Raw genomic sequence first — 14215 nt, forward strand, 5'->3', positions numbered from 1 at the left:
GCCATCCTGAGGAGCCTGGAAATGGCGGTCCTGGGAGGCTGTCACCCTTCCATGTGCATAATTCACCAGAGAATGGACGACTTTCCAGCAAACCAATGAGAAGTTGTGCAAAACAAGGCAGGGGTGAGCACACAGAACTTGGGTCAGAAGCGCCTGGTTTGGGTGTCTGAGCTCTTCCCCTTGCTTTGAGGTGAAGTGTTTGGCCTTGCAAGCCTCAACTCTTTCACCTGCAAAATGGGGATCATCACACCTGGTCTGTGGGTCCTCGTGTGCCATCCAGCATCAGGTGGGGGGAGCGCCCAGCAAGACCAGGTCACCAGCTCACGGTGCCCTTCACATGGCCTTAGCAATGAGCACCCACCCTGGGGTCTTGGCAACACCTCCCCTCCACAAGGTCCTACTGACCTATAGGGCTTTTATCCTGACTACTCTGCAGCCTGCAATGGACCATTCATATAATAAAACGCTGGCTGCACAAAACATATGCGAAATTTTGTAAAATATCCAAATGTTCAGACAAAGGCCAGGACACCAAAATGTCTAACTCTGCTTAGGTGATGATGTTTAGACGATAAGGTTACTAATAACTCTTTTTCAATCCATAATGTTTAATGTTTTAACTACTTGGGTAATAAATAAATGAAAAGGAAAAGATAAATTAGGAAAAGATAAAGCAATACAGCTTAGAGGAAAGTAGATGCCTTTTTCTCCTGAACGACACTCATTTTCCACATGGTCAGTGACAATCAAGGCCCCATGTACCACGTACAGAGCTCAGATCTCCCAGGGACCATCATCCTGCCCTGGGGAGAGCTGAGGCAGAGGTCTGGGTTAGGAGGAGGAATGCTCCACAGCCTCAGGCTGGTAGCCACCATCTGCCTCATCCAGACCCAGTCCACACTTCCCTTGCTGTGAAATATTCATGATTCACCAAGGTTTTTCTTTCTCCCTTTTTTGCCATTATAGACAACAATACAGCCGCTCTATTTGTCCACAAAGTGGCCTAGAGTTTTGGGTGAATGCGCAGGGGATAACATTCAAGCTGCACACAGCGACCTGTGTGAGCCACAGCCAGAGCCAGAGCGGGTCTGGGACCTCCATGTTGCATAGCTCTGTTTAAGCTTCTCTGGTCCTGAGGGTGGAGACAAGCATGCGCTGGCAGGCCTGGCTTCATGTTCCATCCCTCACATGGCAGGGCCCCTGCTAGAATCATGGGACCAAAAATAACCACCACAAATTAACAAAAATCAAAACAAAACAGAAAAGCACCCCAGCATTGAAAGCAAATTCACAGACGCAAAACCCGAGGCCAGACACTGAGGATGAGACCACAATTGAATCAACTCCAAATTGCTGGGGAGGAAGCTGGGAGACACTGGCCCCTGGTTGAGCTCGGACTTTGCCTCTTGAACGATGGGGCAGGCGGACTGCCCACGTCCGCTGACACTGTGGGAGGAGGTCCCTGACTGCTCTGACCCCAGAGGGTTTGAGGGGACAGAATCGACACTCCTAGGGCCCCAGTCCTGCAGGACAAGGGGCAGACAACAGAGAATCAAATTTTCTTTTCCCCTCAAATTATCAGCCAAATGAACGTGATCAGCAATAAAACAACTTCACTGGACTGTAACTGGATTCTTCTCCTTTTATAGGAATAAGCATTCCTTGCCTCTGCCCCACCTGCAGTACTTCTGTCTCTTCACTGATTCCACCTCCAGCCTCACTTCCTCTGACACTTCCCGTGCATCCAGATCTTGTGTTCCTTGTTTCAGAGGACTCAACAGCAGGCCACTGGGTCATGGAACCACCCACATGCATGCTGCCTCAGTTCAGGTGGGGCTGCTCATGCGGCCCGTGTCAGGTCAGGCTTGGGATGTGCTTGTCTCTCCATGACCATGCCCCTTCAGTGATAAAGACCCTGTGGTCCTAGCACTAGGCCCCTACTAGGACTTGGGTAACAACCCCCCAGAGTCAGCACACCTGCGTACCTCAGACCCTCCCAGTCGGGCCCCAGGGTCCAATCGTATATGTGGTCCAGATTTCCAGAACAATCCCAGGGGTCCCACCTTCCCCAGCCTGCTGCCTCTGCAGAAGCAGCCCATGGTGACCTGACGGTGACCCCTGCAACAGGACAGCAGCAGGGGAGTCACCCATCTCTATGCCTTTACATTGGAATCACCCCCAATGCACATCTTTCTCACAGCTGAGCCCAGAGGAAGCACATGTTGCTCCTCCTTGGACTAGCTGTGGTCCCAGCTCCATTCAGGTCTCGTGTGGAGGAGCCCAGTGGCCATCACAGGGCCCTTGGATAGGACCTTATGTTGGCCCGCGTGTGTTTAGCTGTTTTCCACACCCCTCATTCCACAGGGACTTAAAGCAATTGGACTCATCTTCTGAGGCCCTTTCATCTCTCCAAACCCGCAAGTCCAACCATGAGTTGGCTCTGGCCACACCTGGGCCATTTGTCCTCAACAAAACCATTGCAGGTAATAGGACAGTAAGGGGCAAAACCCACCCACCACACACACAGGGGAGACATGACCTATGAATAAAGGTACGTGTGCACACACAGAGGAAAAATAATAAACTATGCCGTAAGTTAGTACTTCTCAAACAGGACTCCCGAAGATATGAATGTTATGCCTTAAATAAAATGCTCCTTAGCTACATTTGGGAAATGCTTCCTCCAGCACTCTCAGGGATTCGCGATGGCAGGGGCACTGAGACATCTCCCTGTGGAAGCATCTGCTAGCGGTGCTCCAGGCAGGACCCCGGCTTTGGGGCTCCTGGTTGGTGCCCATGTGTCTGCGTTACTGCTCCACACACCCATGTGCAAAAGCAGGCCCATCACTCGACCTCCTGGAGCTCTGTCCCGTGACAGACAGCCATCAGCCAAGCCAGCTCACAGAATAATGAACCTTAGGAAGTCAAGGAAGTGTTGTGAGCCTGCAGTAGAAATCCAGGGCGGCTCCCCAACTGGGAAATGATGCTGGCTGAGCAAGTGATGTCAAACGGGCAAATCAAAGGAGGAGATGGCAACTGTTCAACCTGTAAAGCACGTTAGAGCAAGGAGCCCATGAGAGCTCAGGAGGCAGGAGGGAGGGAACACGGCAGGTTTGAGGACCAAAGAAACCAGGGTGACAGAAGTAAAGGCAGTCATCACAAGGGTGGCTGGCGATGCGGCTGGAATTACATCATTTAAAAAAAAGTGAAGTGTTAGTTGCTCAGTAGTATCCAACTCTTTGCAACCCATGGTCTGCAGCCCACCAGACTCCTCTGTCCATGGGATTCTCCAGGCAAGAATACTGGAGTGGGTAGCCATTCCCTTTTCCAGGGAATCTTCCTGACCCAGGGATGGAACTCAGGTCTCCTGCATTGCAGGCAGATTCTTTACAGTCAGAGCCACGATTACGCATTTTGTGCTTTATCATATTACATCCCCTGGCCCATGCTCACTAGACACATGGTTGCAGGCAACCAAGTCGGGTTTATTAGCTCACTGAGCAAGTAAGGAACCACAGCATCTCCAATTGAGAACTGAGGAAAGGGCACATTAGGTCCAAAAATTGTCTACCTGGATACGGTCATGTCAAGGTCATTGGTGAATTTGGCAAAAGCTGTTTGATGAGAACAATGGAAGTAGAAGCCAGATAATAATTGATAGAAGATATGAGAATGAAAACACTAAGTACAGACCACACTCCTGAGAAACAAGAGAAGAAAGGAGAGGACTGTAAGCAGGTGGCAGATGGAGGACCATGTGGGGCTGATGTGTGTTTGTCGTTTCTTAATGAGAGAGCCCTGGTCGTGTATAGACATATTTTGTAAAACTTTAGTAGTTACTCTGGGGTTTGTAAAATATATCTTTATTGGATCTGAGTTTACCTTGAAATAATACTACATGGATTCACATGTGGCACACTCCCAATTCCTCCCGCATATTGTGCTTCCTCTCATTATGCACGTTAGTTTTATTTATGCTATAAACACACAGCACATAGTGACTGTGGAGAGGAGCGGGAGGAAAAGATATGCTCTCCCTATAGTTTCCCTGATTGGTTTAAGAAACATAAAGACTCAGTGGAATTAAGTTTTCACATGTAGTTTTTGAAGTAGGAGATACCTACCCCTATGCAGTCACCAAGGTAACTTTTTCTGTCTCATAACAGAGGGCAAGTTAGCCAGGTTATGCTCGGGGCAAACACTGCTACTGCTGCTGTTAAGTCGCTTCAGTCACGTCCGACTCTTAGCAACCTCATGGACTCCCCTGTCCCTGGGGTTTTCCAGGCAACAGTACTGGAGTGGGGTGCCATTGCCTTCTCCATGGGGCAAATGGACATTGGGATATTCAGAGAGCTGAGGATTCTGTCCCCACTTGCATCTGACCTGCCCCAGTTTGGGGCTTGCTAGAAGGTTCCAAAGGCTGCTTTGGAACATTTTCCTTATAGCCAAATGCACTCTGTGCTCACTCAGTCCACGCCCTTTACATTTTGGGGTGCTGTGGTACCCAAGAGAAATTCATGCCAGGGTTCAATTCATTTCATTTAAATCTCTAGGCTCTTCAAGTCCTCCCCTTTGACCCAGGACATATTCTATGCCAGCTTCAAGTTGAATTCCATCCCCAGTTCTAAAGGATGGGATTCTGCTGAGAGCCCTGAAGCCTGGCCAGGTTCTGTGGGTTCAGCTGCTGGAAGAGGGTCCTGAGCTCCTTTCCAGGGGACTGAGCCACTCTTCCTCTTCCTACCAGTGCAAACGCTTCTGGCCAAGGGCTCAGTCAGTCTTTAATTTAGATAAAGGAAAAACTCTTGTTTTTCAGGGACAGCAAATGGTCATGTCAACAGCTGTGGAAGTCCGTATAACTCAGCAATGACTGGCCTCACAGGCCCACTCTGGGACCAAGCCAGGCAAGTGAGAAGTGGCTAAGCCATCACTCGTGGTCAGATACTGTGATCAGAAAGGAAGACCTTATCATGCCCATAAGCTTGTGTGTAACTGTCCCAGGAAACTGCTCCTTAGGAGGCCAGCACATACAAGCCTCTGAAAGAACATGTGTTTGCTCCCGTGGGCATGACCTGCATTTGACTTCAGAGCTCCTGATTCAGCTCAGCTCTAATGAAGGCTCCCGGGGCCAACACAGACCAAAACACAAGGGACTGCAGCCAACATGGAGCAGTCAAACTCCCCCAACTCCTCTCGAATAGTCAGACTTCCTCCCCTTCCCTGGATTGGGGAGGAGAGTCCACCAGTCTTCCCCACCCACTAAAACCACCATCCAGACCTTACCCGGGCATTAGCAAATGCCCTGCCCTCTAATATCTGAAAGCCAGTCAAGGGATCATCTCAAAATTCACATCTCTTACTGATCAAAGCCTTCTTAAGTGAACGATGCAAAGAAATAGAGGGAAACAATAGAATGGGAAGGACTAGAGATCTCTTCAAGAAAACTGGAGCTATCAAGGGAACACTTCATGCAAAGATGGGCACAATAAAGGACAGAAATGGCAAGGAGGACCTAACAGAAGCAGAAGAGATTAAGAAGAAGTGCCAACAAAGACAGAAATATAGATCAATGGAACAAAATAGAAAGCCCAGAGATAAATCCACGCACCTATGGACAGCTTATCTTTGACAAAGGAGGCAAGAATATACAGTGGATTAAAGACAATCTCTTTAACAAGTGGTGCTAGGAAAACTGGTCAGCCACTTGTAAAAGAATGAAACTAGAACACTTTCTAACACCATACACAAAAATAAACTCAAAATGGATTAAATATCTAAACATAAGACCAGAAACTATAAAACTCCTAGAGGAGAACATAGGCAAAACACTCTCTGACATAAATCACAGCAAGATCCTCCATGACCCATCTCCCAGAATATTGGAAATAAAAGCAAAAATAAACAAATGGGACCTAATTAAAATTAAAAGCTTCTGCACAACAAATGAAATTATAAGCAAGGTGAAAACACAGCCTTCAGAATGGGAGAAAATAATAGCAAATGAAGCAACTGACAAACAACTAATCTCAAAAATATACAAGCAACTTCTACAGCTCAATTCCAGAAAAATAAACGACCCAATCAAAAAATGGGCCAAAGAACTAAACAGACATTTCTCCAAAGAAGACATACAGATGGCTAACAAACACATGCTTAACATCACTCATTATCAGAGAAATGCAAATCAAAACCACTATGAGGTACCATTTCATGCCAGTCAGAATGGCTGTGATGCAAAAGTCTACAAGCAATAAATGCTGGAGAGGGTGTGGCGAAAAGGGAACCCTCTTACACTGTTAGTGGGAATGCAAACTAGTACAGCCACTATGGAGAACAGTGTGAAAATTCCTTAAAAACCTGGAAATAGAACTGCCTTATGATCCAGCAATCCCACTGCTGGGCATACACACTGAGGAAACCAGAATTGAAAGAGACATATGTACCCCAGTGTTCATCACAGCACTGTTTATAATAGCCAGGACATGGAAGCAACCTAGATGTCCATCAGCAGATGAATGGATAAGAAAGCTGTGGTACATATACACAATGGAGTATTACTCAGCCATTAAAAAGAATACATTTGAATCAGTTCTAATGAGGTGGATGAAACTGGAGCCTATTATAGAGAGTGAAGTAAGCCAGAAAGAAAAACACCAATACAGTATACTAATGCATATATATGGAATTTAGAAAGATGGTAACGATAACCCTGTATGTGAGACAGCAAAAGAGACACAGATGTATAGAACAGTCTTTTGGACTCTGTGGGAGAGGGAGAGGGAGGGGGTGGGATGATTTGGGGGAATGGCACGGAAACATGTATAATATCATATAAGAAACAGATCGCCAGTCCAGGTTCAATACAGGATCCTTGGGGCTGGTGCACTGGGATGACCCGGAGGTATGGTACGGAGGGAGGTGGGAGGGGTGTTCAGGATGGGGAACACGTGTACGCCCGTGGCGGATTCATAATGATGTGTGGCAGAACAATACAATATTGTAAAGTAATTAGCCTCCAATTAAAATAGATAAATTTAAATTAAAAAAAAAAAAGAGGTGCCAAGAATACACAGAAAAATTATACAAAAAAGGTCTTAATGACCGGATAACCACAATGGTGTGGTCACTCACCTAGAGCCAGACATCCTGGAGTGTGAAGTCAAGTGGGCCTTAGGAAGCATCGCCAGGAACAAAGTTAGTGGAGGTGATAGAATTCCAGGTGAGCTATTTAAAATCCTAAAAGATGATGCTGTGAAAGTTCTGCACTCAACATGCCAGCAAATTTAGAAAAGTCAGCAGTGGCCACAGGACTGGAAAAGTTCAGATTCATTCCAATCCCAAAGAAAGGCAATGCCGAAGAATGTTCAACCTACTGCACAAATGTGCATATTTCACCTACTAGCAAGGTAATGCTCAAAATCCTTCAAGCTAGGCTTCAGCAGTATGTGAACTGAGAACTTCCAGATGTTCAAGCTGGATTTAGAGAAGGCAGAGGAACCAGAGATAAACTGTCAACATTTGTTGGATCACAGAAAAAGCAAGAGAGTTCCAGAAAAACATCTACTGCTTTATTGACTACACCAAAGCCTTTGACTATGCAGATCGCAACAAACTGTGGAAAATTATTCAAGAGATGGGAATACCAGACTAACTTATCTGTCTCCTGAGAAAGCTGTATGCAGGTCAAGAAGCAACAGTTAGAACCAGACAGGGAACAATGGACTAGTTGCAAATTGGGAAAGGAGCATGTCAAGGCTGTAACGGAAAAGGCAACGGCAACCCACTCCAGTACTCTTGCCTGGGAAATCCCAGGGACAGGGGAGCATAGTGGGCTGCAGTCCATGGGGTCGCTAAGAGTCGGACACGACTGAGCGACTTCACTTTCACTTTTCAGTTTCATGCATTGGAGAAGGAAATGGCAACCCACTCCAGTGTTCTTGCCTGGAGAATCCCAGGAATGGGGGAGCCTAGTGGGCTGCCATCAATGGGGTCGCACAGAGTCAGAAACGACTGAAGCGACTTAGCAGCAGCAGCAGCAAGGCTGTATATTGTCACTCTGCTTATTTAACTTATATGCAGAGCACATCATGCGAAATGCCAGGCTGGATGAATCATAAGCTGGTATCAAGATTTCCAGGAGAAACATCAACAACCTTAGACATGCCCATGATACCACCCTAATGGCAGAAAGTGAAGACAAACTAAAGAACCTCTTGATGAGGGTGAAAGAGGAGAGTGAAAAAGCTGGCTTAAAACTCAACATTCAAAAAAACTAAGATCATGACATCTGGTACCATCACTTCATGGCAAATAGATGGGGAAACAATGGAAACAGTGACATATATTACTTTCTTGGGCTCAAAAATCACTGCGGATGGTGACTGCAGCCATGAAATTAAAAGACACTTGCTCCTTGAAAGAAAAGCTATGACAAATCTAGACAGCATATATAAATGCAGAGATATCACTCTGCCAAAAATGGTCCATCTAGTCAAAGCTATGGTTTTGACTATGGTTTCTAACTAAGTTTTAACTAAGCTATGGTTTCCAGTAGTCATATACAGATGTGAGATTTGGACCATAAAGAAGGCTGAGCACTGAAGAATTCATGCTTTCAAACTGTGGTGCTGGAGAAGACTCTTAAGAGTCCCTTAAACAGTAAGGACATCAAACCAGTCAATCCTAAAGGAAATCAACCACAAGTATTCATTGGAAGGACAGATGCTGAAGCTGAAGCTCCAGTACTTTGGCCACCTGATATGAAGAACTGACTCAATGGAAATGATCTTGATGCTGGGAAAGGTTGAGGGCAGGAAGAGAAGGGGATGACAGAGGATGAGATGGTTGGATGGCATCGCTGACTCAATGGACATAAGTTTGAGCAAACTCTGGGAGACGGTGAAGGACAGGCAAGCCTGATGTGCTGCAGTCTATGGGCTTGCAAACAGTTGGACACAACTTAGTGACTGAATAACAATGACACAGCTGATCCTGACTAGATTCTGTTTCCCAGGACTACTATCCCGTAAAGGTGAGAAAACAGGAGTTACAACAGATCCCTAAATATGACATCAATTAGCTACAGAATAAGTCAATCACAGGCCACACGCCCACAATTCCTAGGCAACCAAGTTCTTAATCATGCAGTCCTCTTGGTCTTAACCTGACAGTCTGCACATCAAACGCATTCTGAAGCAGGGAGCCATTTATCACTATCATGTGCCTAACTAGTCCTCCAACAAGGTAACCTAGTAGAGCAACTCATTCAGGCTCTGGGAGCAAGTCAGGTTTTATGAGAATGGGAAGTCAGTATACATGTGGAAAACTAGAAAGGGCCAGGCGCTGCTGCTACATAGGTGGGGTGAATGGCTTGTTAGGCTAAGAATGGATCTGAGTGAAGTCGGCATGAAACTGGCTTTCTTGGTTTGCATACTGATGTCTAATCCTCATGACTTTCTGAAATGAGGGAATATCCTTTTCCTTTTTGCAGAGGAAGAAATTGACTCTCTTTATGGGACTTGTTCAAAGTTTCACAGCTGATGGCGAGTGATACAGTTGGGATTCAAACCCAAAGAGCTTTCGGATCAAGACTATTCCCATCAAAAAGCTATAATCATTCAGAATGAGTAAATTTTTATTAAAATGCTTGATAAACAATAATTAAGTTTAACATGTGACCAAGGTGGATTCTAAGAACATGAGAACTTAGAGGGGAAAGGAACTTGAGTCATTATTTAATTTTGCAAAGTTAATTCAATTTTTACAAAACAAATTCATTTTTAAGAATAATTCTATTTCCCACATTTTTCATCAACTCATTTTTCATCAATCCCTCTTCTTTAAGAATAGGTTATAGGTTAGATGTAAATTGGTGAAAATCATCTATAGAGCCATACAGAAATGTGTATCAAGAGCCTCAAAAGGATTCATGCCATTTGATTAGGGTGACCTTATAATTTATCATCCAAATCAGGACACTTGAGAGTAAAAGCAAGCACTATTACTAACCATATCAGAAGAAAACGGGCTAAGTGGGCCAACCAGAGATATGGACCATCTACTTTAGACAAAATAAGTCTACGCCCAAGACCCATCTAAAGAAATCCACTCATTCATCCATCATTAATTAATTCATAAATATTGAGCACCTACTATGTTCCAAATACAACAATTGCATTAAAGGACCATCATAACAGAGTTGATTTTATGAATAATAATTGGGAAACCAGCTACAGGTCCATCATTAGTTAATCATATTCTGGAAGATCCAGGTGATGGGAGACTGTGTAGATATTAAAAATCACGTTTTCCCATAGTGAATTAATAGAAAATATAAGAAAAATATTAAATAAGTATGAAACAACTGTATATTTACCATGATCACAATTTTATAAGGATATATAAGAACGTGTTTGTTTATGCTTCAAAGCAGACAAAAATTGCCATATATCAGAGGGGCAATGGTAGATTTCTCTGGATGGTAGCATGATGAAAGGTTTCTATTTTATTCCGTGTGGGGTTTTCTTTCTGTACTTTTGTGTTTTCCACAGGAGCATATGTTAGTGTAGCAGGGGAAACAGGACACAAGTATCACTGGGAGAGCCAAGAGAGCTACATTTTGGGGTGCCAGGTGCGGACACTCAACTTAGGAGTGGGGCCAAGGCAAGGGATGCTGGCCTTCTGGGTATAGACAGGAACAAGGCCCGTGCCTGCTCTGGGATCTGCGGGAAGAATGAATGAGCAGGACGAGTCACCTCCCTTCCCCAGCCTGTCCTCCCCCAGAGCCCCTATCTTGGTCCCTGGTTTTCTCAGACCCAGGCTTTTCATCTCAAAGAACAGTTGGTATCTGTGGGTCTGTAGCAAAACAACTACAATACCTTCCCATTGTCCCAAAGGTGACGGCTTTTGCCAGCATCACTGGGCTGTGGGAGCTCCAATCCTGGACCTTGCCAGGCATTCAGTGTCCTCAACAACAGTCACACATCAACAGATCTTTGCTGAGTGGACTTCCGGTTCAAATCCCAGCTATGCAAATCACAGGCTCTGGGACCTCAGAAGGGCTGCTTTACCTCTCTGCGCCTTGGGTTTCTTCTGAGCAGTTGCATGGGATAAAAGAGAATTGTGTGTAAACATGTAACCTGCACCTGGCCTGTAGCACCTGCGTAATCAGGGTCCACTCTCCGTGATGAGTGCTTCCTCTGCTCACTTGGGGTGCCCCCAACACCCTCCTTTTAAGTCTGAGGAACGCAGCTGCCTGCAGAGATACCAGTAGCAAGCAAGTCCAAACCATGCACCTGTGAGTGGGAAATGCTCTTTTTCAGTCCCTGCTGTGATTAAAGCTGTTCCTTTTCAATTGTCTTCAATTTCGTAAAATACACATGAAAATTGGTCACTAGCATAATTTAGTACAACTGAATCGCCACTACCTAATTATATCAGGCAATGATTACTTCGTCACCCGAAAGGAAACCTGTAACTCTTGCAATCACCCCAGTTCTTCTTCCCAGCTCCTGGCAACCACCGATCTGCTTTCTGTCTCTGAGGTAAGGGTGCACCTATTCTGGACCTTTCCTATAAATGGGATGTTACGGTAAAGGCCTTTGGGGACTGGATTTTTAAACTCAGCACAATGTTTCCAAGGCTCAGCCACACTGCAGCATGCATCAGTGCATCCTTCCTTCTGAAGGCTGAATACTATTCCTGTATGAATAGGCCGTATCTGCTTATCCATTCATCTGTCAGTAGGTATTTGGCTTCTTTCCCTCTTTTGCCCATTACGAACAATGCTGCTACGAACGTTTGTGTACAAGTGTTTGTTTGAACACCCATTTTCATTCTTTTGGGCATAAATCCAGGAGTGGAATTGCTGGGTCAGGAGAAGGCAATGGCACCCCACTCCAGTACTCTTGCCTGGGAAACCCCATGGGCGGAGGAGCCTGGAAGGTGGCAGTCCATGGGGTCACGAACAGTCGGACACGACTGAGCGACTTCACTTTCACTTTTCACTTTCATGCATTGGAGAAGGAAATGGCAACCCACTCCAGTGTTCTTGCCTGGAGAATCCCAGGGATGGAGGAGCCTGGTGGGCTGCCGTCTATGGGGTCGCACAGAGTTGGACACGACTGAAGTGACTTAGCAGCAGCAGCAGCAGCAGCAGGGTAGCTCTATGTTGAAGCTACTGAATGTGCAGCAGCTGCACCCTTTGACATCGCCACCAGCGATGTGTGAGCGCTCCGACTTCTCCACGTCCACATCCGGCATGTCTCTTGACCAGTTCCTTGCCTCAACTTAGGCTTTTGTCAGGCACAGGGTTAAGCCAGGCTCCTTCCAAAACGTCTGCTCTCCAGGGAGGTCCCCTGCCTTGGAGTGTGGCCAGCAGCACATACAAGAGCCAGGGAACAGTGTGCACTGTGTCTGCGTGAGGCTCTGCTCTGGCCTGCCTGGCGCTGCACGTGTGAGCAGGCGGCAAACCCCACCGGCACACAGGATGGCAGAGTCCCCAGCACCTGGGCCCCCAGGGCCAGCAGACACACAACTGGCCCGGGCACTTTGAAGACAGTCCCTGAGAACACATGTGGTTCCGATCAGGCCTGCCCTGTGCAGCATCCTGTCTGTGGACGGCTTATTATTACTGACAAAGTATCCTCCCTCCCAATCTCAGGGAGCACTCATTTTTCCCGCCTATTAAACCTGATTGGAAAGTTGGGTTTGATTGGACTCGGCCTGGGGCCCTGTCATAAGCCGCAGCAGCTCTGTTTTGTGGTGAAATGCTTGAGGTGTGTGGAAATAGCGTCTCCCTCGGGGCCCTGGATTCCCCAGTGTTAGAAGCGGGTTTTGCCAAAACAGAGTAGACAGTGGTGCCACCAGTTGGGGGTGCAAGAAATGAGGAGATATTGGTCAAATGCACAGACTTCCATTTGGAAGATGAGCAAGTTCCGGGGGCTAATGCACAACGCTGCACTGTGTACTTGAAAGCTGCCGAGAGTAGACCTTAAAAGTTCTCACCAGATGTACCAAAAAAAAAAGGTAACTACGTGAAGTGGTGGAGGCGCTGACTAACCTTACCACGGTGATCATTTCACTATATGCACATATCAGATCATCGTGTGGTACACCTTAGACGACGCAGTGTCATCTGTCCATTGTATCTCAGTGAAGCTAGGCAAAACGGAAGCGGTGGGTTGTACAACTCGCTGGTTCGCTGACCTCCCAAGCTGCACTGTATGTACTGGGTAAAGGTCGCCCACAGCATTCCATTATGTCGATAAACAATTGCTTCAGAGTCATCGCATGGCAGGGGTCTTAGATCTTACTGATGCAAAGCAAATTAGCTCCAAATTTAGCCATTTACAGTGATATACCATCCTGGGTCCCACAGGATCCTCAAATGTACCCCAGACAGTTGTGAAGTTTAAAATCTTATTCATAATTATATGAATCCACCTGAGTCTATGCATAAAAACAATGTTTCGATATGTTTTTAAGAATATAACCACTTGTTCAGAATTCTCAAAAGCAAAAAGAGGACGGCAAGCAAGATCAAGTCTGTGGAAGTTTACTCCTTTAAAACTACTATCCATATTCAAGTAATTTCTAGAAAGTCTCCATGTATTGCTGGAGAACAGGCACTATCCTGCAACAGCCCGTCATGGGTGTGTGATAGTCCATCGTATGACGTCCCCCTGCTCCATGGGACATAGTGCGCCAGGCCACCAGGTCAGTTCAGCCCCTAGTTTGCAGAGGCCAGAGAAACCCTGCAGCTTGCACAGGGCACAGAGCAAAGGGCTAAGCTGATCCTAGGGAAACCCCAAGTCTGTTTCTCTCGGCAAACTCGACAGAGAAACAGAAGCCATTCTCCTGGTTGCAGACACCTCCAATCCTAGCTTCTGCCATATCCTTCAGGTACAGCAGAGAGGCCGACGTAGGGTGAGCCTTTGCCCCAAACACAGCGGAAGCTGACTTCCCCAGTAGCGCCACACCTGACTGCTCAGCAGGCCTCTCTACTGAAGAAGGGCTGGGGGAGGGATTCAGGGAAGCCAAGGAGGGAGGAGCAGAGGTTGGTGCACCTGGGGGAGGGCTTCTGGTGTGGACCCCAGCCCTTCCAGGCCTACATCCCTGGCAGCCTAGACCTCTCCCCTAAGGCACCTCCAAGCATGCGGCGGGGCCTGGGAGCTCACATGCAACCTGCTGGCTGCCTTGGGCTGGGCCGGTCTCACCG

Source organism: Bos javanicus, chromosome 18 (assembly GCF_032452875.1).
Source record: "Bos javanicus breed banteng chromosome 18, ARS-OSU_banteng_1.0, whole genome shotgun sequence".
Lineage (NCBI taxonomy): Eukaryota > Metazoa > Chordata > Mammalia > Artiodactyla > Bovidae > Bos > Bos javanicus.